The sequence below is a fragment of the Ochotona curzoniae genome, unplaced genomic scaffold (assembly GCF_017591425.1).
Source record: "Ochotona curzoniae isolate NIBS_2020 unplaced genomic scaffold, NIBS_Ocur_1.0 scaffold_4505, whole genome shotgun sequence".
NCBI lineage: Eukaryota > Metazoa > Chordata > Mammalia > Lagomorpha > Ochotonidae > Ochotona > Ochotona curzoniae.
The window spans coordinates 8724841-8752355 of NW_024467118.1; positions in this window are offsets into that span (position 1 = coordinate 8724841).

Consider the following 27515-nt stretch of genomic DNA (forward strand, 5'->3'; position numbering starts at 1 on the left):
TAGAAGCAGGGCCAATTGGCAGGAAGAGAAGGAGCGCTATCCAAACTCTGGGCAGGCAGGTGTCCTGCAGCATGAAGAGGAATGGCAAACACCAGCTCACAGTGACACGGCGCAGGGCAGAAGTGGAGCTGGGTCCCCAGAGGCAGGAATGAGTCAACTTCCTGGTTTCAAGTATGGTTGGCCAAATAGATGGATGGACTAAAATAGAATCCCAGAATAGGTTTTGTGAACTAAATAGTAAGGGAGAGAAATCCCCAGAGATGGACTGTGGAGAGAGGAGGAAAAACATTGAAAAGAAGAAAAGACCAAAAATGGGAAGGTTTCCAAGGAGAAGGACCTGAGAGAAGAAGGCTGAATGATGGAGTGCTCTCATAACTTCTTTCTCAGTTGATCCAGGGGAAATTTGATTATGAAAGCAGAAGCGAGACACTAGAAGGGTGGGCAGAAGAAGGTAGTGCATTAAATGACCCAGCCTCAGGCTTGGAATTAGACCATGCTTCCCCCAAACACAGCACTGGGTTGAAGTGACCTGCAGATTAGGAAAACAAAACAAAACAAAACAAAACAAAACAAAAAACACGGGTTCTGTGATTCCTGCAGGGCAAACAACTTTTTTTGTTCTTGTCTTTCGTCAGTCTCTGAAAGAAGAATCTTCTCTCACCACCATTCCCGTCAGACTCACAACTCACTTTCACGGCAGAGAAAGGCCATTTCCACAAAAACGCATCTGGGTAAGGCTGCCTCTTCTCCAACATCACACCACAGCATCGGCTCTTTATAGGAGGGAAATAATGAAACACCTTGTTGGCGAAACAGATACCGAAGTGCAAAAGGCTTGCTCGGGCAGGCAATGCTGCAATAAGACACAGGACTAGGATAGGGTGGGAAACGTAGGAAAGCTCTTTCCTTCTGTCCCTGGTCCCTGCACACAAGTTCCTTTCAAACTGAGATGTTTGGCACTTTATATTCACCTATGATTTTTTCCCTTTTAGAGTTTACTAAATGTACAAGATAATTGTTGTGCTTCTTCAAGTGGAATACATATTCCTGCTTTAAATGTAAAGTAGTGATTATACCCACAGATCCTCCTCAATTCCTCTCATCTTGTGGGTTTTTTTTAATCAAAAAGTCATAAGTGGACACTACACGAAAAGAAGGAACTAATCTTATTCCTATGACTCAAATTAATTTACTTTTTAAGAATTCTTCCTAGCCTCTTTGTCCCTATATACACACTCTTCCACTGAAATTTCTTTGTATAAAGAAATAAGTAATTATTGCTTAGTTACTTAGAAATGCCATAAGAATGTACAACCTGTGCTCTTGCTGGCAGTCCAGCATTCAGTCTACCTTCTCGGCTGTTACTCCTGTAGTGAATACACCTGGTGCAACGTCATTTGGAATATCCTGTGTCACCTCATTGTCTAAATGGCATCTGAGCTAAGTAAGGCCATTCACGTGCTCCTGTTGCTTGAATTTAAAGCCTGAATAAAGTGATTGTTAAAAACCTCAAATAGCTGAAGCTCCTACCTCCTAGTGCATGTCACATGGGCACAGTGCCACCTGAATGCATCCCACTGAGCTCCCAAAACGATTTGATTCCTGAGCCTGCTTCTCAAAACTTTTGGTCAATTCTATGAACTTTCCCAAACTCTTTCCATTATGTGCTTTTTAAAATATTTATTTATTTTTATTGGAAAGGCAGATTTTCAGAGAGATTAAGAAACAGAAAGAAAGATCCTCCATCTTTGGGTTCATTCCTCAGGTGGCAGCAATGGCCGGAGCTGAGCCAAACCAGAAGCTAGGAACTTCTTAGCCCAAAGACTTTGAGCTATCCTTGACTGCTTTCTCGGGTCAAAAGCAGGAAGCTGGATGGGAAGTGGAACAGCTGGGACATGAACTGGCACCTATACAAAACCTTGGCACTTGGAGAAGAAGGATTAGCCAGTTGAGCCATCACACTGATCCTCTTTTCTTTATATTTAAGGCAAAATGAGTCTATTCCTATTGCTTACAGCTAAAGAATCTCGAGTGAAAATGAGGATAAAAACAGTGAGCGGTGTTATATTATCTAAATAAAGTGAGAAGCATTCTAAAAACATGATTTATTTGTTTGAGGGTAAAGTGTCATCCACTGAGACACTCCAGATACCATCAAGCACGGGAGAGCAGTAACTAGTTCCTGAGCAACATTCAGCCAGACTAAAAGGAACATGAGTCACGGAGCTAAGATTGTGTTAAAGCCTCAATCAGCCACGTGACCTGGAGCAGGTTGCTGAAGCTCCCTATCACAGCTCTTCAGCTGCAAGAAGATGACAGCAGTAGAGCCAAATTCAAGGGTAAAAGCACCAAACACACATACAGGCTTATAACAGAAACACTTCTTACAATGTTAGCCATTAATAACCGTTCAATGAAAACTTAGTCTTCAGAATCAGATGATTGGAAAGAATCAGCCTCCTGGTTGGGTCTTGTTTCTTGCACTTAGTTTGACAAACTTCACCAACCAGTCGGTCTGCAGGATTATTGACTATACTACCCTGCCTTATTACTTGTTTTCTATTCCTTTGAGATTGCTGACTTCCGTATCTACAAGTGTTCTATTTCTATTTCTAGCTATGTGGATAGACAATGGATAGATTAGATAGATAGATAGATAGATAGATAGATAGATAGATAGATAGATAGATAGATAGAAACTGAGATAGGAGCCCAGTGCAGTAGGCTACTGGCTAAATCCTCTCCTTGCATGTGCCAGGATCCCATATAGGGGCCAGTTCATATCCCAATCACTCCACTTCCCTTCCAGCTCCCTGCTTGCAGCCTGGGAAAGTAATTGAGGATGGCCCCAATCCTTGAGCCTCTATACTCACATGGGATACCCAGAAGAAGTTCCTGGCTCCTGTCTTTGGATCAGCAGAGCTCCGGCCATTGTGGCCACCTGGGGAGTGATGACACATGGAAGATCTTCCTCTCTGTCTCTCCTCTCTGTGAATCTGACTTTCCAATAAAAATAAATAAATCTTTTCAAAAAAAAAAGAAATATAAAGAGAGATAGATCAAATAAAATCATTTTAGTTATTAAGGTCCAGTATAAATGCCTCATGCCAAGAGCATATAAATAAGTAAATATGAATAATAAAAAGTGCTGGCATAAATGTATAATGTACTAATATAAATCACCTTTTGATCAGTGGACTGGGTGAGAAACTTAGAATGTTTTGTCTTCTGATTCCCTACGCTCACCTCACATGTGAGTGTATATATCCGAGTTCCTGACAACACTGTGTTGTTCCAGGAAGGGTCTCTTTTGGCTTCTAAGAAGAAGTTGGGCCAAAATGCCAAATGCATTTTCAGAGATTCAGATCACATGAATGCAAGCCTCAGTCTTTGGTGTGCTGCTTTATTCCCTGTCCTTCTTTCTCCTAAGTGTTTCTTACTAGAGTTTCTTAACCTCAGCACTATTGACATTTTGCAATGGAAACTCCTGTTGACAGCGAGCTATAGAGTTTCTGGTAGTAATGCTGCTCTCTCTGCACCAGACGCCAGTGCTACACATCTCAGTGTGGCAATCAGAATGTCTCCAAATGTTATCAAATGCCACCGCCGAAAACCGGGAACCACCATCCTAGCGTGTGTCCCTACAGGATTCTAATCATAAATTCCAAGACTCCTACATCAGCAAAGCTGCACTCATCTCTTGGCCTTTTTGTGGCCACTTGGAAAAGAGGACAAAAGCGCCTTGACCAGTAGGGCTCAAGTCAAAGATTCCTCCAGCTTCATGAACACACACACTATGTGTTTGCTTTTCTGATGCTCAACAGGGACAATGATCTGAAATAATCTAGTTCATGACAGTCACATGGAAGTTAACTTTAAATAATTTCTGTTGAATATAGAAAACTGCTTATTTTCTTCAGAAATCTTTTTAGTGCAAGTACCAAGAAAGAGTTTGATACAACTAATAGCAGACTGGTTCATAGAGCATTTTGGGGCTGAATTATTATCTATTGTAGGGCGTCACCCTGTGGGTTATGAGATGTTTGGTGGAATCCTGGATTTCTACTACAGGTAAACCAGCTGTTCTTAGGGAAGCTTACTCTCTAGCTAACCGATGTTGGCATATACATTAAGTATGCATATACATTTAAAAAGCCAAAATCAAAAGACTACAATTGAGCTACAAAATGCACCCATAGTTCAAAAAGTAAAAGGTATATAGTAAGAGACTGTGAAAAATGTTCATTACAAGCTAAATTCAATCCTCCCACTTTTTACCAGCTGTGTGACCTTGGCCAAGTCGAAGCTCAGGGTCTTCTGCAAGATGAGGTTGTGGAATTAGATAATCCATCACAGCCATTGCTTCTAGCCCTGACAGATGAGAAGTCCATCAGGAAATAGGTCTGTGATCATCTAGAACACCAAATACAGCCAAAGGCAAGCAGCATGTTTACAAAAGATCAGTCATATCTGATTGGCCTATGCACCCCTGCTGAGTGATGCTCCCGGTGGCGAAAGGGAAAGAAGCCCATCAGAAACGCACTCCCTGGTTGCCAGATGCACCTGACAACGTGCATCCAATGTCTTAGGGTAACAGAGCAGGTAACCTGCAGTTTATTCCTTACTGATTCCAAGTCCCAAAGAAGTCTGACAAGTAATTGGGCATCTTATGTGGGCACCTGTAGGGTTCAGAGGCAATAGAACTGCAGCCTCTTCCAACAATTTTGATACCCAATGAGAAAACATTGCATCAAATGCATGGGTTTCTTCAGAGATGCAATAAGGTAAGCTAGACTAAATCTTTTTAGTCCACTCTCTTGTAAATGAAGCTCTGTGGCCACTTTCTTTTTCCTTAGTGCTTGTCTGAGCCACGGCACCCAAAGGCCAGCATCCTCCCCAGTGCTGACTTCCTCACAACACCCCTGCATGGGCTCCCCAGAGCAGCACTTAAATAAGACTGTTTTGTGGCACAGATTTATACTGAAGTTTAGGACACTATGGGAGTATTTTTAATTTAGAGTACCAAACAGCGTTAAGTGAGAATCAAACATAAAACCCCTGTGGAATGATATTTTTATTCCCTGCCACAGAAGCTTAGTGGCTTCTTCTTCCTTCCAGTCAATCAAGTCTCCTGCCATTCACAACTTGCTCATGATTAACTATCCAAAATTCTATATTATTTTGTTGCACAAATGGGTTGATTCCAATCTCAGATGACCTCCTTTTCACACAGCTATTGTGTGCCTAGTACGGGATGGGGCAAGAAAAGAGGGGAATTGCCTGTTTCAACTAAAAAACCTACCAAGAAATTTCCCCAAACTGTAAACTTCTCTCCCTAAGAGAAAATGTTGCATTTAATATACGGTTGGCATTTAAGAGGTCTTCTCTAATGCAGGGATTCCATGGCTTTCCTTGATTTGTCTTCAAATGGCTCAATGTTTAGGAAACAATAAGCACCAGCTCCCCACAGTTGAGGAAAGGAGGATTAAGACTCACAAGTGTTGTGGATCAAAGCTTCCTAGAAAACAGTGACTACTGTCACGTACTTGCAAATCTCCTTTTTCTTCTGTGCGTTTTGTACAAACCTGAATATGCTCTCATCCACGTTCAATAAACACAAGCTGAAAATCCAGTAGACGCATGAAGCAGTAACAGAGGATGAAAGAGACAGAAAAAAAAATAATTTGGAGGAAGACAAAAATATAAGCACTCATCTACAAGCCCAAGGAATAAAATGACCATGCCAGAAAAAGGAGAATATGAAATAAGACTCAGAATCTGAGTCCCCAAAATACCAGCCTCTCCTCTGCCTCCATGTGGTGCTGATGGGGAGCTCTGCTTCCCACAGACATTTGCACACTCCTCGTGTTCCACCAGGAAAGTGGGAGATTGCAAGACAGATGGCTCTAGGAAGTGGGGGTGTCTGACGTCATGTTTATCAGCCAAATGGTGTTTTCCAAGCTCTGCTCTCCAGAGTCTATCTATAATGGACGCACAATCTCAAACTATGCCTGCTATATTATTCTTTTATTTATTGGAGAGGCAGAAAAATAGAAAGAGACAAAGACAGACAAAGCTCCTACTTGTTGGTTTACTCCTCAAGTGCTTAGAAAGAACAAGGCTAGACCATGACCAAGGTGGAAGGCAGGAACTAATCTAGGATTGCTTCTGGGGAGTAGGAACTCGGTTATTCATCACTTGCTGCCCCCCAGGGTTTATCAAGGCAGGGAAGCTGAAGACAGGTGCAGCAGCCAATGTCAGAATCCAGACACTCTGATGTTGGGCATGGGTGTATTAACCTCTAGGCTGAAGGCAAGCCCAAGCCATATCCAGCTCTGCCTTCCAAGCCTCCACTGCCCTGCCCACCCTAATCATCTCACAACTTTCTATGTTCTAAAAAGAATAAGCAATGCTTTTTGCCGGGTAGATGTGTGCTGTTCTCTCAAACACTGTGACTCGGGGATTCATCCATCAAGCAGCTCTTTGAAGGCCACCACAGAGCTTTTCCTCTGTCTCCAGCTTCCCTAGCCCTGTTGCCTGGACTCACCACAGCCACATCAAATACCAACCACATGGCAAGCACTGGGTTTGGCTAGGAAACCCAACAGTGAGCCAATAAGAAGTTCATCATCATCATCGTGGGAATTACATTCCAGAAGAGAGTGACAATAAGTAGGGGATTTGGTTCCTGGTTAAAACTCCATGTGTGATTTTTCAGGACTGACCACAGACAAAAGTAAAGGCTCTCAAAGGTGTGCCCCACAGAGCAAAGCCACTTTGCCTATCCCAGACCAGGGCACAGCTCGGCTCTACCGTCTCCAAAGGGGTTTACAAAGTTCTCAGACCACCCATGCTGAATGCCTGGGTTTGATCCTGCTTCTCCTAGATCTGATTCCCTAATACTGCTGCCTCCATTGCTAGGTCTTTTCTTCTGAAGCCTTCAGGCATGTCCATCAAGTCCTCCTTCTAGAAGATGAGAGAAAGAAAATCTTGAAGACAACTGCTCCTGCTCTGACTCAGCATCTAAGATTTTTCTATTCCTACCTTGTTCCCTCTCCCCCTCTAGCCCCCAAACTCCACAAAATCACCCTAGCCAGATGTTGTCCCATCAGCCTAGGTCCACCTGACTTCAAATGGGACAATGGAGCACTTGGTGCTTCCTTGGGTTCAGGCTCCGTCTGACAGTTACACTAAGTGATTAAAGGCAGCACTAGGACTTTGACGTAGGGTCTTTGGTGCTTTAATCAGCTGCTCCTGGACCTGGGCACTTAGCTCTCCCTCCAGTGCAACTGAGGAAATAAAGCAACTGTACAGAATGACAAAAGGTAGCTGCCGTGGCCTCTTAAAATCAGCATCTTGCCCACTTTCGTATTCTCTCTCTCATCTCTGTCCTATGGGCAGAAGAGAGAGCAGAAAGAAGGTGAAAACAGGTGAGGCAACATGTTCTTGCTTCTGCTGGTCAATCAAATCAATCTTGAGAGAAGGGAAAAAGCCTTAAAATGGACATATTTGTTTTGGCAACAAACATGACTCAACTATTTAACACTCCAAAATTATCATAAAAGCCAGGGGATTTGTTTGCAATCTCATCCTTGGCAAACCCTACCCAAGCAAGTTTGAGGCTGTAGTGAGTTTTTAAAAAAAGACAATTATTTCCTTATCCTACTAAATATAGCTTGCTTACATGCCAGTTATGGAGTGGGAAAAAGAGCTAGCAGGAAGCCAGAGACAGTATCTACTTAAAATTACTAGTTGGGAAGCTGAGGAAACCATAGTGAAAGGGGAGCCATCTCCATAGAGAGAAGAAAGACCATTCCAGCCTTGTTGCAGAGGCCCTGAGCTAGCAACAACAGCTGTGGAACAACCGAGGTAGGAAGAGCAGGGAGGGCAGGGGATGTGGCTTTAGAATTGGATTGCATAGACAACGTGATCCACTGGGAAGAATCAACATTGATTCTTGGAAAATTCCACAATTTAAGCAGCAAATGGCCAGGACCCAACTTGTAACGTAAAGGACACTTGTGCTGTTGTTTCAAGAATAGACTGAGAGAAGACCTGCTAGAAGGATACAGTGTATGTTAGAGCAGGCACCATAAATTCAGCAGCTGCTTTTCTCATGTTTCCAGACTCTGGGGAACCAAGAACACTGGAGGTCATGAGTCCTTCAAGCCCCATAAAGGAAGCTGCCCATTAGAATTTTTTTTTAAAGATCTATTTATTTTTATTGCAAAGTTAGATATACAGAGAGGAGGAGAGACAGAGAGGAAGATCTTCTGTCGGATAGTTTACTCCACAAGCAGCCGCAATGGCTGAAACTGAGCCAATCCAACGCCAGGAGCCAGGAACTCTTCAGGGTCTCCCACACAAGTGCAGGGGATGTGTCATCCTAGACTGCTTTCCCAGGCCACAAGCAGGGAGCTGGATGGGAAGCAGGGCTCCCGGGACATGAGCCGGCGCCCATATGGGATCCTGTCACATTCAAGGCAAGGATTTTAGCTGCTAGGCCATTGTGCCTGGCCCTGCCCACTGGAATTTAACAAAAGCAACAAAACATAAACACAGAATTCATCATGAATGAAACATCATATTCATACACAAATACACATACTGGCACATGCCTTTATACATACAAAAAGTTTTATTTCTTCCCTTAGACACCAGAAAGCTCAAAGCTAAATTTCTTGCTTTGGTAGACTAATGGTTTCACTTCCTTTCCCATGCACAGGGAGAAACTGTTTATAGAAACAGCTTCTAATCTCTCCTTTAATGATATTTCAACACTAAAAATATGGCTTTTTGGTTTTTCATGAGTCACCTAAAATTCATTTTGAAAATTCTTTCCCCAATACCTGCCTGCCACAAAAAGTGAAATCTTTTACTTAACAGGTTGAAAGATGGAACAAAACATATTGCCAATCACAAAAAAAAAAAAAACCCTGTTTTGATTGTCTTCTTCTCCAACAATTGAGCTGAACAAAACCACCTCAGCAGGGCTCAGCCATCCCCCACAGGCCCTCACCAATCCCAGGAGCTGAGTAGAAAACAACCTCTAATGTGTAAAACCACTTCCCAGCAGGAGGAAGCCCCCTTCCTCCTGGAGCAGGAGCAGGAAGGTGCAGGGAGGGAGGGGGGTCCGGGGAGGACAGGACAGACTGTTTTCATATTTCAGCCTTGTTTTAATAGCATCCATGCTTTGACCACTTGCTCCATTTCAGGCACTATACTAAGTACATCACATAGACAATAACAATCCATCATCACCAAAAAAGATGCAACTGGTGTTATATATTCCTGTTTGATACCTAAAGCAACTAAAGCAAGGAGCATTTCTGTCACATCTCTGAGGTCCCCCAGATAGTCAATGATGCCACTAACCTTTCCTCTCTAAATCTGTCTTTAGTGATAAACATTTGGGTTTGAAACCTTGATACCCATCACACATTTCAGCCACCAGATAGGACATTTGTCTATGTCTCCATCGTTCACACCCAGCACGTTGGACTGCCACGTAGCAGCGGGGCTTGATTCTTGGCTTCGCATCACCGGCCATGGACTCAGGAATGCTTTCAGATCCTGAATTAGACACTGTTTCCCTATAGGGAGGAATGAGATTAAGACAGACAGCACTGTGTTGGGTGATCTTACACTGCTTTACCACTGTACCATGCATTCAATGGCATCAGCACCTAACGGTTTGAAATCTGCTATGATGGGAAAATTTACACCATGGAAATTGGCAAACATGACATATCTGGGTTTGGGGTGGAAAGTGGGGACGCATTACCCAACACACAACTTGAGACAGACAATGAATTAATTTCAAAATCATCTCTTAAATAGTCTTTTCTCCCTAAGCCTTGATAACTGAATCATTCTTACTTCCCAGGATCCAAAAAAGTTCAGCTGAAATTACACAAATAGGAATGGGTTTCTTTGCCCAGAATGCAAATGTCCTTCCCTCAACCTCTGCTGCTTTCCTGGCTGCATTTAGAAAACCTTTTCATGCCTTCCTACATTCTGTCGAGCTTGCAGTCTTGCTGCAAGGAGAGAGCCAATCTCAGGTGCTGAACATCAAATTGCTTCTTGGAACAGCTGCTACTTTCTGCTGAGTAAGCAGGACATTCAGGGGTGGTGCTTTCTCTCCATGGTGCAGCAGCCAGCGGAAAATTCACCTTAGGGACAGAAAATAAGAAACAAAAGGAAAGTCATCCAGTGGTTTGCTACAAGCCACAGACAGAAACCTCCTTTATAGTTTTAAACACAGCGTAGGGTGAGAAAGGCGGTAAACACCACCAAAATAAGGAAGACCAGCAGCCAAGACTTAGCTCTCTCACTCACTACACGTTAAATGGGACAGACAGGTAGAGAGAAAGGGAAGGCGCAGTGGGTGTAAGGGCTCTCTCGAGGCTGAAGAAGAAATGGATGCTCTGGAATTCAGTGTGGACTTCAGCACATCACTCACTTGCTCTGTGTCCTCTGGGCATCTCCTTTGCCATGAGAAATACAAGCTACTGTTGTGAACAATGCAAAGCTCCTAACTTCATGGAGTTTACAATCTAGTGAAGAGGAAGACTAAATGTGAAGAACTAATAAAGTCTGATAGTTGATGTGCTATAGGAACTAAACAAGCCATGGGACGATGACAGAATGCAGTTAGGGCTGGCTTCACCCAGGGATCAAAAAATAGAGTTCTGCATAAAGATCTGCACTGAGAGAAACGGCAAAGTAGCCAGAAAGCCGGAAAAGACAGATTGACTCCTGGCTGGAAGAGCCCTTTTCGCATAAATTGTCAAAGAAGATACAAATTTGAGTTGATCAGTTTCCTCACATGAATTTAGCATGACAGGGACCTGTTTTCAATATAACTGTGACAGTTAAAACAACTATAACAAGATAACAGATAAAAGGAATTGTTCAAAATTTAATTAGAGCCATATGAAAAACAAGAACGTTATATGTTTAGTGTCTCAAACTCCTTGTGGCTGAATTGGTGAAACAGGATATAAATGCTTTGTAGCAAGCACAAAAGCCCAACTCAGTAAAGAATATTTTGGACTAGGCTAAAATGATAGGATCAGAGTCAGGGAGGGATGATCTCAGCGGTTCTGATACCCAACAGGACACAGTCCACACCACCAAGCAAGAGAGAAGTGTGAGGCTCTGATTGACACAGAGACTGGAAGCGCCAAGCCTACAAGAAGCTACCAGGTTTTAAGGGACCCAACACCATCTCTGGGAAATTACTAAAAAGTTGATTCTTGGGATCCAGTGCCAACCATTCTGATTTGATGGATCTAGCACAGCATCTGAAATCTTCATTTATAAACAGTATGTTTCAACATTATTTCCCGTCAAAACATGCTTCATTACAATAGATGATGAGAGAAGATACTTGGAGGTTATACCAATACCCTTCTCTTCATTAAACTGCTATCCCTAAGATTTAGCACCCAGGAATAAGTCTTAATTGAGACAGTGGAAAATATCACAACCATAAGATGGGGTTTTCCAACTTTCGTATTTATTAGTTGATATTTATCATTTTTTTCTTCTGGTTTTATTAATTCAGATATTTTATTTATTCTGTACCCCTTGCTATAATTATTTATTTGAACCTACAAAATGCAGTTCTTTGTGGCCAAATGGACCCAACTGGAACCCATAATGCTAAGGGAAATGAGCCAATCCCAAAAGGTTAGATACCACATGTTTGCCTTTATTTAAGATGAAATGATGTCAATATGAAAAATAGTACTGTAAAACCTAATATGCTTTTAATTTCCTATGTTGTTCCGTAATGGGGTGGGAGAGCGGAGAAATCTTCTATCACCCTAGAAGGTGTGAGGAAGACGTAAAATATTAGTTACTCCTCACTAGGGCATTGAGGATTTCTCTGCACACCCCTCCGAAAACTGCTTTGCAACTAAACTGTTGGCATACGTCTTGTTGGAGTTATAAGCCAGTCTAGACTACCCGAAAAAATAGCCAGGATCAGCAAAATTATGCTTCAATGCTATGAAAGGCTAAATATTATAATGAAAATAGACACAAGTCAGCTGAACAGTAATCTATAGCTATTTTAAGATGTATAGAACCCGTTGTATATAAACTAAAATTGAAATGTCAATGAAGTAGTCACAGGATATGATTAAGAACTTGCATTTATTTTTAACATAACATTATAAATTGCTGCTGATGTCATGTTGGAGCTTTTAACTGATCAGGATGATATTCTGCTGGCTCTACCTTCAGACCAGAGAAGGTCTCCCTAAGAAGCCGTTTAACTTATCTGGACAATAAGATGCTAGACACTATACTTGGTATATGCTTGCAATGAAGGAATCTCAACTGAATTTGCACTGTGGTTATGCAACAAGATGGAGGATCCACCATGGGGGGAGGGTTAAGGGAGGGGTGGGGGGAATCCCAGTGCCTATAAAACTGTGTCACATAATGCAACATGTAATTAAATTAAAAAATTATTAAAAAAAGAAACCTACTTGAAGAGTTCCCCCATTGATTATATTCTTTCTTTAACAGGTGATCCATTACTGTCATTTATTATTAGTAGTCTTTTTGTTACATATTTGACAACAGGCAACACCTTCAACCTGATTCTCATAACTTTTTAGGCAGTTCCTTACTGTTTGGGCAACAAGGCGTTCCAGGTTTTTCTTATACTTTCTCTGCCCAGTCCTGGAACCCAATATTCTGAAGAGCCCTGATCCTTTCAGTAGAGAAAGTATTTGGAAGTCCATTGCAGCACTGGGAAGCACCTAAAATGATCTCCATGCAATTCTTGCCAAAAATGCGTATTCTAAATCTAACCATAAAGAAATATCAAACTAAAATAGATGTTCTTCCAAGCAATGAGCCTGATATATTCAAAAATTATACTATCCCACAGTAGAAACACAGGCTTAGGAAGTTTTCCAGACTAAAGAAGACTCAGGAGACCATTAAACTAATTATAATACATGATACCAGTCTGGATGTCAAATACCGTATGATGAACATTTAGGGGCAACAGGCAAAATGAGAATAAAGGGTATAGAGTATAACATTGCACTAATCCTAACTTTTTTATTATTTTAAGGGAAATCATGACAAAGCAACTGTGATAACAAGTAGTGTTATAGGACACTGTTATAGGACACTATAACTATAACACTAGTTATAGGACAGTGTCCAGTTATAGAACTGGACAGTGTTCCAGTTATAGAACTGTCCTTGCATCTTTTATATCAAATTCATTTCCAATATGACACTTTGAAAATTGACAACATGGCATCAAGGCAAGTTTAGAGAAGCATAACTGCTGATGGTAAGAATGGTGAATCATGCAAGCAAAATTGGGTTTTTTTTTTTTACCTATTCTAACATATCTTTAAAATATTTGTAGCAAACACATTTAATCCACTTTGAAAGATGTTAATATTTAGTTGAAGCAAAGCTTGAAGGAGTCAATTTAAAGCAAACTGTTCAGCAGATCAAGCCTTTAACCTGTCAGTAAAGATGCCCAAGTTTCACATCAAGTCCCAGATGCGGCTCCCAACTCCAGCTTCCTGGTAATGTAGAGGCAGCAGTGACGGCTCAGGAGTCACTGGGGGTTCCTGCCACCCCTATAAAGGACATGAATTGAAATACCACAAGTACTTCACAGATACAGCAAAAAAAAAAAAAGTTATTAAACAAAACGACTAAAACTTAAGGAACATGAGTATGTTGAAAAAAAGCATGTGTATCACAAGCTCTATGTTCACTTAGACATGGCTTCAACGTAATGCTGCAGTTAATCTCCTTCTCTATAAAATGAAAATAGGAATATCTGTCCATGGCAGCGACTGTATTCCTGGTGATTGATTAGAAAAAGGGTTGCTATTTCATTAAGTGCAGCACTAGTACAAACGGAGCGAATGCCACAGGCCCTTCACTCCTCCGTGTCTCTCACGCTTGGCAGTGCTCTCATTGGCCAGCCCACAGCATAGGGATGACCTTGCTCCTGTCACTTTTCTGAGCAGAGACTTCTCCACTCCCTCTAATCACTCTCCCGAGCTTGGAAGAGTGGGCCACGATGTCCAAGCCACTGAGCACGGCCTGTGCTACAATACTGACTCCAACTGGATTGTGTCCATTTGACTGGACACACTATGCTCCCTCCTGTTCTTTGCTGTTCTTGAGATAATCCTGAACTCTTTGGAATATGAGCTGTAGCATTATAAGCAGACAATCAAAATGTAAATACTTTTTGGAGGGCTCGGCACTGTAACTCAATGGCTAAATCCTCACCTTGCAAGCGGCAGCATCCCATATGGGCGCTGGTTCATGTCCCAGCTGCTCCTTTCCCTTCCAGCTCCCTGTTTCTGGCCTGAGGACACAATGGAGGATGGTGTAAAGCCTTGGAGTCCTGCACCCATGTGGGAGACCCAGAAGGAGCTCCTGGCTTCAGATTGGCTCAGCTCCTGCCATTGTGGACGTTTAAGAAGTAAACCAATAGATGGAAAATCTTTCTCCTTGTCTCTTCTTCTCTCCATAAATCTGATCTGCCTATCCAAGGGAAAAAAAATACTTTTTCCCTTTCTGCTTGATAATGTTTTTTTTTAAGATTTATTTTATTTTTATTACAAAGTCAGATATACAGAGAGGAGGAGAGATAGAGAGGAAGTGGAGCTGCCGGGATTAGAACCTGTGACCATATGGGATCCCAGCGCATTCAAGGCCACTAGGCCATGCCATCAGGCCCCTTGATAACATTTTTATCTTTAAAAGGTTTAATTTGCTACATCTAAAGATGTATATAAATCTGAATACCTAAACATTGCACTGGATATTCACTGATATTTTGGAACACAGAAGAATTCATGTGGAAAGGATAATATACACTAGAAAGAAGAAACCCTGTATTCAAAACCTGGCTCTCTTCTTTTCAACTCTGTGGTTTTGAAGAAGCTCCTTACCTTAAGTTCTGCCCAAGTGGTCCTCAATTTACAGTGGGCTTATGTCCTAATAAATCTATCCTAAATTGGAACTATCAGTAAGGCAAAAATGTCTCAAATCCACCTGCTGCATGGAGCAGCCTCGCTTAGCCTCACAGTGAGCTGTAGACTACTGGATGTTTTCTCTTGTGAGCAGCAGGCTGATAGGGAGCTACGGTCCAGGAGGCCCGAGGTACAGCAGCTCTGGATATCATACAGCACGCCACTACCTCAAATTCACAATTTTAGGAATGATTTCTACTGAATTCATATCACTTATAAAGTCTAAAATTTTAAGTCAAACTGTTTTAAGTGGGGCAACCTTCTATGTTTGATCCCTTGGCTGAAAATTGAAACACTAAAGCCTGTGTCATTCATTAGCAATTAAAATTAAGCAAAGGGTCTGGTACAGTGTCCTAACGGCTAAACCCTCCCATTGCAGGCACCGAGGTCCTACATAGGTACTGGTTAGTGTCCGGTCTGTTCTACTTCCCATCCAGCTCCCTGCTTGTGGCCTGGGAAAGCAGTCGAGGACAGTCCAAAGCCTTGGGACCCTGCACCTGCATGGGAGACCTGGAAGTATATCTTAGCTCCTGGCTTCGGATCAGCTTAGCCCCAGCCAATGTGACACTTGGAGGGTGAACCAGCAGATGGAAGAGCTTTCTCTCTGTCTCTCTTTCTCTCTTTAAAATCTGCCTTTCCAATTTAAAAAAGAAGAAGAAGAAATGTAAACAAGACAATAATGTAAGGCTGAAACTTTTAAACATCTACATCAAAACTGAAGATGTACATTTTAATTCAGTAGGTCTAGGGTAAGGCCTGAGATTCAGCATTTCGTTTCCTTTTTTTTTTTTTTTTAAGTCAGATATACAGAGAGGAAGAGAAACAGAGAGGAAGATCTTCCATTCATTGACTCACTTTCCAAGTGGCAGTAACAGCTGGAGCTGAGCCAATCCGATGCCAGTAGCCAGGAGCCTCTTCTAGGTCTCCCACATTGGTGCAGGGTCCCAAGGCTTCGGGCTGTCCTCCATTGCTTTCCCAGACCACAGGGAGGGAGCTGGATGGAAAGCGGGGCCACCAGGATTAGAACCAGTGCCTATATGGGATCCCAGTGCTTTTAAGGCGAGGACTTTGGCTGCTAGGCTACTGCGCTGGGCCCAAGATTCAGCATTTCTAAAAGTGCTGCCAGTGCTGCTATTTCATGGACCACACTCGGCATCACAGGCTGAGGGGACCAGGAGGAGTGTGGCTAACCCGCAGCAGAGCGCATGCACTTTCCTCTCTCTCCCTTACTCCCACCTCGCCTTCATTTTCTTTAAAGGGTATTGTTAACGAGAAGAAGTTGCTAAGAAAAATCAATCAAAAGATGACAAAAAGAAAGTGTGAGACATTCACAGTTCTGCACTAGAGGTTGATTAGGGTCAAAAGAAGATATATTTAAACCTAATTAAGATAAAGGATCCCTCGTTAGACTGAGAAAGTGTAAGAGTAAAAGCTCCGAGGAAACGTTGACTCCTGTCAGATTCCTGTCAGAAAAATAACGTCTCAGGGGAGAACACTGACAGCTTCGGAGACTGACGGGCCTTACTATAATTCTGAAAGCATTTTTAATATTACAAAACTCCAGGGATAATAGCAATAACTGATGCTGGTGAGTTGTTTTAAACTTTGCAAAACCTTTTTGCATATATGCACGCATCCCAGGTCCTATATTTTCTGCTTGCCATTGTTCCCATCAAGTTGGAGACTGTGAGCCCCTTGAGGGCAGAGACCACGAGCTGTTCAGGTTAGTATCCCCAATCGCTGACCAAGCTCCCGCATCCCAGCAGTTCTGCAAACACTAGCTTGAAAAGAAATTTTTCTCCAGGTCTGCAATACATCATATCGGATTTTGTTTAAGCTCAGTCATCATCAATTATCTGACATGCTATTATTTTCTGTATCTTTAAGGAACACAGCCACACACCAGTGCAGCCATTTAAATCTAGTGTGGCGCTGAATGGAAGATGCATCTCAGAGACGCCAGTCTGCTGAGAAGCACACCTGTCCAAACTGAGAAACTGTAGAAGTTAGACCCTGCTATGGGTTTCTCTACCTGCAAATGATGAAATGATTACATGGACAAATATTTGAGCTGTAGAAGATACCATAAGGACAAAGACAAAATGGGTACAGAAGGACATTTCTTCGTGATACATAAATGTGTCGCAGAATTATTGACTTTGAGACAAATTTGTTTCTCAGGCTACCAACAAACCAGCAATCATCTTTGCTCAGGGAAAGCAGAAGTGGGTTCCACCTGTAGAGGCCCCATGCGCATGAGAACCACGTGTCATTGTTCTAGAGCTAATGGCTCCTGAACAGACAGCATGAGGGAAAGAAGCAGGAGAGAGAAGGTGGAGAGATAGAGGAGGAAGAGGAGGAAGGAGAAGGGGAGGGAGGGAAAATGATATTATTAATACCTCAATTTACACAAATCTGCACAGCAGTTAGTAGGAGAAACCGAAGCTACAGAATTCCGCTGAGTTTGGATACTTAGGAACAAGTGCATGGAGAGAGGCTCAGAATCCTCTGCACTGGTAACTTCATGCTGCTGTGAACTGACACACCATGGAGCCTTCTGTGTGCTGCCAAAGGAGGCTCTCTTACATAGAGGTCCAACTGAAGAACAAACTCCAGGGCCTTGTGAATGGATGAAGAAATCCGAATGACTCTGCCCCGCACCCACTGCCAGCATGTTTTTCCCCTACCTGACAAAGCTAGATTCCACCCATTTGGGGTGATGCCAATCACCTTGCTACCTTTGAGCTGAAAGAACTTCAGCTGAGATTGTCTCAAGGAACAGGCAGGACAAGTCCTTGTCTATAAAACTGTGAGCATAATAGTAATCAGCTCATATGGATGTGTAAGGATGTGCATGTTAACTTCCTTTGAGTAGCGCCTGGCACATGAACAGGCCTCAATGGATACTGTTCATTCTTCATGATCCGATACACCATTTTTATGGACTAACACAGTGACATTACATTGCATTACCGTTCATGCAGTGTGCTGCATATGGCTTCCGCATTCCAAAATTCTTATCCAATATTTTCTTAATGTTGGTTTACACAGGCAATGGAAAAATGTGAAAAAATTGCACAACTGCTATGATGAGTCTGATTCCATACACAGGCACCTGACCTTGCAAGAAGCATGACCAGAGCACGGCACAGGCAGCAGCCTTGTGGCAATCAGAGCAACTCAGCTGAGCTGCATCCCCAACCCACCTTGCTGCAGCTCTGTGTCTCTTCAGGATGCAGAGCATGTGCTGTGTAATCTGTCTTGTGCACAAAAACATTAACCTCTGGAACCAAATGTGTCCGTTAATAAACCAACATGCCGCTCATAGCATCAGCCCCGTGCAGTGGCCCCCATTGGAACCACTACACAGACACATCACATCTGTCAGCAGGCTCACCTCTGTAGGCACTACATGATTTGAAAATGTGAAACATCCCAAATTATCTTATCCTGAAGTGACAAATCAAGTACAGGGCCCACAAGCCCAGACATTTTACACACCAAATAAACACAACACAACAGGAGCAGGAGGACCAATCTCATAAGAATGTAAGAAAATCAAGCTTATTTCTTATCTGCGAGATGAATGAACAAGGCTGTAACCTCACTTCTAATTGTGGCTGAACAGAAATTAGGTGCTGTTTTTAATCTATTCTGCAGTAATATAATATCATCCTGTCACAAAAGTTCATAAAGAAAGGGCATACACTTATCTGCAGAATTATTTAAAATACCCAGCGACTATTTGTTAATGTAAAATTATTACTTTTTTTAGGTTCACTGATGTTTAGAAAATAAACTTTAAGTAGAGCCTAATAGGTAGACATAGCTTGCAATGAAATAAGACTCTGTGTTCCTACTATAGACAGAACTATAACGAACAAGTATTTGGGTAGCAGATGGTTGATAGATTTTTACAGTTACTGATATTTTTGTATCTTCCTGACATTTTGCTGAGCCTGTTTGTCCCAATATTTCTTTCACCTAATCCTGAAGGAAGACTTACTTTATCTCAATTTAGCCAGGGCCCATCCCTCTTCTTCCATCCCCAAGGCGGAATACACATCCTTGGAAATCCAGGGTGAGGGGGATGAAGGCAGTGGCATACAGGAGAGAAGGGCAAGGTGTGGCTTGCTGTGGGTCAGATAACTCCCAGGGGTACACTGAATGCTTTCCAAGGCTCAGGCCCAAAGCTCAGCACCCTTTCTGCTAGAAACGACTGTATATCTATTGAAACTTCACATCGCTAAATATAATCCTGCGGCTGAGATTTCCTCTACATGGAATACAAAATGTGATTTTTTCCTCTGAACTCCATAGTTCATCAACATATCTGTGAGTAGGCACAGGAAGGATTCATCCCAAGCAAAAACCTATTTTCTCAGAGAAGCCAGGGTGAGTAATGCATGCAGAAACGCAAAGTCAACATTTTATTTTAAATGCCCAACTAGCAAGGGTGGGGGCTGTGAAGGGACTGAATCTTGGGCCATGTCTCTTTTGGTAATTTGGGAAACAGAATTTGAACAAAACTTCAAATTGGGTCACTCATATTCATGAATGTTTTTTAAAGGAAAATTGTACTGAACCAACATTGATAATCAGCCATTAATCTAGGCGATGCCTTGTACTCACTTTTTAGCCCAAGGAGTAAATGATCTTTTGGTGCATGCAAGCACTTGTGTGTGAGTGTGTGTGAGTGTGTGAGTGTGTGTGTGTGTGTATGTGTGTGAGTGTGTGTGTGTGAGCACATGTGCATATATGCATATTCATTTCATTTTCAACTGAAATGTTATTCTAAGTCTAAATTATATCTAAGCATGGTCAATACAGAGCAAACATCCAAGGCACTATCTTATAAAGAGTAAATGACCAAAGCACAACAGAACATCCTTATTTAAAATAAAAGTAAGTAAGATGGAAGTGAGAAGAGAAAAACTAGCAGCAAACATAAGTTAAAACCTATTATTTCCCTTGATTGACCACCTCAGTTCTTAGACTAAAAATGACTTCTACAAGTGGAAAGAAACTGCGTGAATATTTCTGACTGTCCCCCCTAAATCTCTGTCCCAGGAAGCCTGTAATTCTGGGCGTATTGCTGCCTGGGTCTCTCTGTTGTGGTCTTCTGCTTGTTGGTGAAGGTTATCAGGTCTGACTGCTGCCAAGAGGAGAGCATGCAAGTACTGATTTCCTTTTGTCCAAGACCCCAAAAATATTCCCCAGTAACTAGAAATTCCTCAAAGAAATCTATGCAGTGGATGTCTCCCATTCTTCTTACCAATAAAATCTGGCAATAGCTTAGCAATAGTTCAATTTTCCAACTATGACAGTTAGGAATTGTGTCTAGGACCTCTATAAGGTCAATGGAGTAAATACCTTCTTAAAAGAAGGTGATTACTTCTGCAGTTTAATGGAGAAGGAAGGCCTAGAGAAGCAAACAAACAGATATACCAGGGTGGATGAATGAAAAATGAGGAAAGCACTTACCAAAGGAAATCAAGCACTGAACCCCAATTAACAACAGGAAATGAAATCTGTTAGGAAGATTTTACTTGTTTCGAGTTCTTGTGACCTATTTAATTCCTACAACGTTTAGAAAAATTGACAAGCATGCCAAGAGAGTAAAATGCATACCACATGTCCTCTTGGAACTTACTTCTTAAAACTTTTTTTATATAAAATGAACAAATTTGATGTGTTTTATACACTTTTAAGAGCACAATGGTACTTGTCAACTTACTTTCTCTCTCGTTTCTCCCTTTCCTCCTCCTTTAAAATTTTAATTTTCACAATGATATACTTTGAAATTATTTTATAATGGCAAGCTTAACCCACCAATGGTAAGGGATTCAACCAAGCGTTAAGTAAAAAAATCATTGTTTCTTGGGAGTACTGACAATGGCTTACTTTTCCTAAAACTCTCAGGTACAACTATTCTTCATACAAATCCTCTCTAAATTCCTGTTTCTTCCTGGAAAAATCTAGTTCCCAGCAACAGAAAGCTTTCTTTCATGCACAAAAGCATCTCTCCTAGCTATGGCTTGTGCATAGCTGTCTACTGAGTTTTTACAAGCCTTGCTCTACCTAAATAACGTGGGACTATGCTTGAAGGAGGAAGTTAGAAGTGGGTGTTTGGCACAAGAATTCTTCAGAGGAATCTATGCAGTGAGTGTCTTTCTTTTTGTCCAAAAAGATCAAGCACTAGCTTAACTCTCCACCAACTATAACAGTCAATTGTGTTTCAGACCTCTCTAAGGGCAATACAATAAATACCTTCTTAAAGGATGATGATGGTACTTTTATTTCTGCTTCACTGTTGATAGCATCAGCTAGTACTACCACTATGGGAGTCAGTATGGAGAGTGTGAAGAAAACTGGAAACTAATCTACAGTATGACTCAGCTATCCCACTTCTGGAAATATATCCAAAGGAAATAAAATCTGCATATGAGAAAGTGATCTGTACTCCTTTATGTACAAGAGCAGAATCTACAATAGCGAAGACTTGGAAACAAGCCAGATGCCCACTGAAAGAGGTTTGCATAGGAACTGTATGTAGTACATCTACTCTATGGGACACAGCTCAGCCATTTTAAAAAGTATGAAATTCTAACATTGGCAACAAAATGGTCCCAACCATTATGCTCAGTAAATAAGCCAATCCCAAAAGGAAAAGCATTGTATGTTCTCTCTGATGTAACGCAAACTTCATGCAAAATACAGGATCAATAGATATATAGGTAAATATGCATATACATATAATCATCTAGAGGAACTGTGTAATAAAACCTATCATATGAAGATGTGACGATGCATGCAGTATGCATCCCTACTTCCAAATTAAAGATGGGTTAATAAAACTATTAAATATATCTTGTAAACGGAATGCTAGACTCTGCCATTGTCCATACCTACAATGTCAGGATACAATTAAATAGCAAAAACAATGTACTTAATGACTGTTTAGGAAGGACTACGCCATTGTAATAATATAGGAGAAACCAGTGTGGGGAGGTGACCTGGGGACGGAGGCAGGGGAAATCCCAAAGCCCATAGAACTGTATTGTGAAAAAAAAAGCAATGATGTCTGTATCTTTTACCACTTGGGATGTTCACATCCTGCTGGGTTTCATAGGTTCAGTCCAACCTCTGATTCCAAGCCTAGCTTCCTGCTAACGCAAGCCCTAGAAAGCAGCTGTGACGGCTCAAGAAGGTAGGTTCCTGACACCAAGTGTATAAATTATTGTGATTTACTCTCTGTCTCTCAATTTATTTAAATAGTAAGTTTGTAAAAATGTAGTAGTGTACTTAATTTCTGAAAGAGAGACAGGAGTTATCTGCAGTTGTTTTTTATTCCTAAACACCTTGCACAAGGACCAGTAGAATGTAGCTTAACTGAGCTAGGCTCCTTAGCCTTGAATTGACATTTTCTCCAAGTTATTACCTTGGGTAAGCAGTTTATTTTATGCCTCAGTTTCCTCATCTAGAAATGAAGGCAATAATCATATCCAGTTCACAGAGTCACTATGAAAATCAAATGAGATAAAACTGAAAAGCAGTTTCTGGTGAAAAAGCAACATATCAATAAATAGTTGTCTCAGGGTGCGCTGTGCTAACAAATAACATCAGAGTTTGGTGGCTTAAAACAATTAATATCAGTTTATTCCTCCTGCTACACTCAATGGAACAACAAGCAATTTGTGCTCATCTAATTATTCAGGTACTCAGGCTGAGGCTGACCACAGCTACCATCTTTGACAAGGCTAGTTGTTAGGTCAAATGGGGTCTCCTAACGGTTTTGCACTGGCAATTAAGCATCTCAGAATGGAAGCAACATGTCTCACTTCCATTCCAAAATTATTGGCCCCAGTGGTCACATAGACACATCCAGCCAAATGAAGATGAGAAAACATAATCTTGCTCTGTCCCCAGAAGGAAAGAAGAAATGAGTCTCAGTTGCGTAATTCTAATGAAAACCAAAATATTAGTTGTTCTATTGTCACTTGATTATTGCTCCAATACAGTATTCCAGGTGAAGTGCCTAGAAGACCCAATAAGTTTTAACTACTAGCAGTATTAGTGTTGGTTAAGAATTCACATGAACAAAATTCTTTTAAATTTACTCGGACCTAAGCACCAAAACCCAAGCACATATGTACATACACATTGGGTAAAGATTATATTAGCCCATTTACATATTGTAAGTCAAGTTAAAATAAGTAAAGCAAAAGCTATATGTGTTCAATATGAAAAAAAAATAAAAGCAAGCTTTTTAAAAGTCATCTCTGCCACTCAAAACTATTGTGAATGCATGAGTTTTACACTTGACATAACATGTATTTATACATATGACGTATGACTTTTACCCAGGTATTTTCACCTAGACACTCCTCTAATTTCCTGTTCATCTGCACCAAAACTCTGTTCTTCTCCCTTGATTCTTTCTTAGGAATGATTTCTGCCAAGTAATCAAGCCAGATACCTAGGAGCTTCCCTTGTCCCTCATTTCCTCTTCTCCCATAGATAGATCCAATTTATCATTAAGAATGGTCAATTCTACCTCCTATGCATATTTCAAAAGCCACTCTGCTCTCGTCCAAACCAATGCTTCTCAATTTTGGCACTGCTCATACTTTGAGATCAACAATTCTTAGCTATATGACACTACCTTGGATACTACAAGGTGTTCAAAAAAATTCTCTGGCCCCTAACAGCTAGACTCCAGTAGCATCCCTTCCCCAACCCACTCACACACATGAAGTATTGACAACCAGAAATATTTACTTAGGAAGGAGAACATAAATACTTTAAAATGCATGTGCTATATCCTCTTCAGAGTGAAAACTTCTCAAAATCCCTTTTCAGAGAGCTAGAAGGAATATTACTTAACCTCACTGTCCACTCTGGCCTTCCTGTCTCACCTGAGGAGAAAAAAAAACACTTTAAAAAAAAGTCTGAAGGTTACAGTCCAGAGACACAAGCCCACTAAAATACTAAGATTTAATTTGACTACATAAGACTTTCTGCCTCACTCCTTACTACATCACCGACAGCGAACTAAAGCTGATAATAATTGCTAACTGCAGAATTTAAGGAGAATTCCTGGGGAAATCCAAAAACAACAGGAAAGATGAAAAATAGGCCACTTAAGGAATGTGAAGCCTCTGGTATTTGTTACAATCCTTAAAGAAATTCCTCTTCCCCACAATAAAACACCATGCTAAAGACCAGTTTACTCTAGTTCCTATTGTCTAACTATTATGCACAGCTTCCAACAACAACAAAACAAAAAGACTACAATCCTTGGGTTAACAAAAGAAAGAAGAAACACTGTCTAAAGAGATAAGAGAAGCATCAGGACCAAACTCAAATATGACACGGTTTGGAATCATCAAGGAATTTACCAAACAATAAATTGTTTAGAAATCTAGTGGGAAAAGTAGACAGCTCACAAGAAGAGAAAGTAGAGTGATGTAATCTCTAAGAAATAGTTGAAATAAAATGCTAGAAATAAAAAAAAAAAAACACTAACAGAAATTAAGAATGATTTGACAATTCACTAATAGACCAGGCAGGGCCAAGGAAAGGATTGATATGCTTAAAGATATAATCAAAATCTTTCTAAATTGAAACATGAGAAAAACAAATAAAAGTAAAACAGGAATATTTTTAAAATGTTAGTAATTGCAAAAGTCATAACATGCTTGTGGTTGTATGCCACAACAGAAAAAAACATTTGAAACAACAATTGTCAAAAACTTTCCAAAATCACATACACAAAACTACAGATCCAGGAATCTTGAAGGATACTGAGCAGAACAAATGTCAAAAGGTCTATGCCAACACATAAAATAATCAAATTAAAGAAAACCAAATGAGATTCTAAAAGAAGACAAAGTTTTTTTAAAAAATTACCTGTAAAGGTAAAGAAGAATTGCAGCTTATACCTTTTCAGAAACATTGCAAACAAAAAGAAAAAAGATTGAAATACTTCAAAGTTTTCAAAGACAAACCCAGCAAACTAGAACTTCATGAAGAAAAATTAGCCTTCAAATATGAATGGGAAATAATGATTTAGGCAAACTGAACTTCAGAGAATTCATTATTCATAAACCTGCTTTGTAAAACATGTCAAAATCAGCCTAAAAGTAAGTCCTTTAGAGAGAATAAAATTATGTAAGTCTAAAACTTAGCTATCCATAAAGAAAAGGTTTTGCAGAAGAAATGACTGAAGGGGACATAAAGTCTTGTGTTTCTTCTTTGTCTTGATGATCTAGTAGATAAATATTTGTTCAAAATAATAATCATAACACTATGTTGTGTTTTTACAGCATACGGATAACTGAAATGAATGCCAAGAAGCTGAAGGAACAAGAAGGAGAAATTGAGAATACAGTTCTATGGGTTCCACAACCATGGATTTAATCAGGCATGGACTGAAAATACTTGAAAAAAAATTGTTTTTCATATTTTTGGTGCAGATTCTTTTCTTACCATTATTCCTTAAGCATTACAGCATATATTACTTACAGTGTGATAATTTCATAAATAATATACAGAGTGTTTAAAGTACACAGAAGGACATATGTGTACATTCTCTGCAAAGTTTATTTGAGATTTGAGCATCCTGATTTGGGCATGTGTAAGGTATCCTAAAACCAATCCTACTGAAACTCAGGGGCAACTCTATTCTCTTATACACTTGCAAATACATTACTCCTGAAGCAATACAGTGTTACGTAAAAAGAAGACTTAAATTTGTTACAAATGTACATTGCAAACTCTATACCAACCACCAAGAAAATAAAGTTTAAAGAGGTACAATTGATATGATAATATTGGAGGAAAAAATGGAAGCATGTAAAATGCTCAACTAAGACCAGAAGAGGAGCAAGGAACAAGTGCAGCAAATAGAAAGCATTGACAGACAGGATCAATATTAACCCAAACATACCAATAGTCAAACTGAATAGCATAAACAACCAATTAAAAGACAGGGATTGCCATATTAACATAAATAGCAAAGAGTCACATTTATACTAAACACCATAGATTAAAATTAAAGGGGTGGAGAAAAATATGCCAATCAAAGGAAAGCCTGAAGTAATTAAATTAGTTTTGGACAAAAACGTCTCCCTCTACTGCCAAAAGTTTCCTGCATGTTGAGATCGCCACTGGCGAAGAACCACTGGCTTAAACCACCAGCACTTATTGATAGAGCATGTTCACTAGTTCTGCGATTGATTCCATTAGCGCAACAGTGGCCTCTAACAACATCCTTGTTGCAGTCAGAACAGCTTTGAAACCCCAAATCTTTAAGCACCCTGCTACTTACAATCTTCAATATCACTCTCCCTTTTTCGAGATAAAGGTTTATATTTTTTACTTGGTCCCTGATGTTATTCATATGGCATTCCCTAGGGCCTTGAGGCATGCTCTACTTGCCTGTAGCAACCTTCCCCTTATTCTCCCCTTACTTAAATAACCGGGACTCAGACACAATCTGATGTTTCCATACTCCAAAGAACGCTGATTCCCACTTCTATAATTTCACAGAACCTAGCACTGCTTGTTTGTGGCACTTATCACAACTGTGCCTCATTAATAAACGTAATAGTGCTTGTTTCACATCTGTACAACCTGATAGATTACAGAAAGGATTTGCCTTTTTCTTGCCCATAGTGCTAACGTGCCCCTAAGACTGAATAATCCTTCAGTAAATGCTTATTCAATGAATTAAATGAATGATTTTTGTAAACCTGATTTTGTATTCAATCTAAGTTATGATCATAACTTATTCAGCTATCCTCCTGTTGTGATCATTGAGGCTATTTTTAAATATTCCCCATTATGATAAAAATAAAGAGGAAGGATATAAATATTATTCAAGCATCTGATTAAAATTTTTCTTGGAGAAACTTTAAGGAAAATCCCTGTTAACAGCTTGAGCATTCACTGATGGTTTAAGGGATATATAGTAACTCAGCTTCAAAGCCTTAAAGAACGAAAATTAACAGTTGTTACTTCTACAAAGAGGTGAACCTTCTCAACGCCCTAGAAGAGGGCGTAGACGACGGGTAGAGAGAGGATGGAGGACAGAGGAACAGGATGTGATGACAGGTACTGAATATGGACATACCACAAGAAAAGCCCTAAAGACAGAGTGGTGGAACAAGTCCTGGAAAACAGAACCTTGTGTGTAGTGCACCTGTGCCCATGAATACTGATTCCTTTTTCAAAGTATTTATTTATTTTGAAAGGCAGATTTACAGTGAGAGAAGTCTAGAGAGAGCTATCATCCACTGATTCGTTCCTTGGATGATCACAACAGCCAGCACTGAGCTGGGAAGACGGCCAGGGTCAAGGTACTTAGGCCAGCATCCACGGCTCTCCCAGGCCATTAACAGGAAGCTGGATCAGAAGTGGAGCAACCAGGACACCAACTGGCACCTGTATCAGACACCTGCTGCTGGAGACACT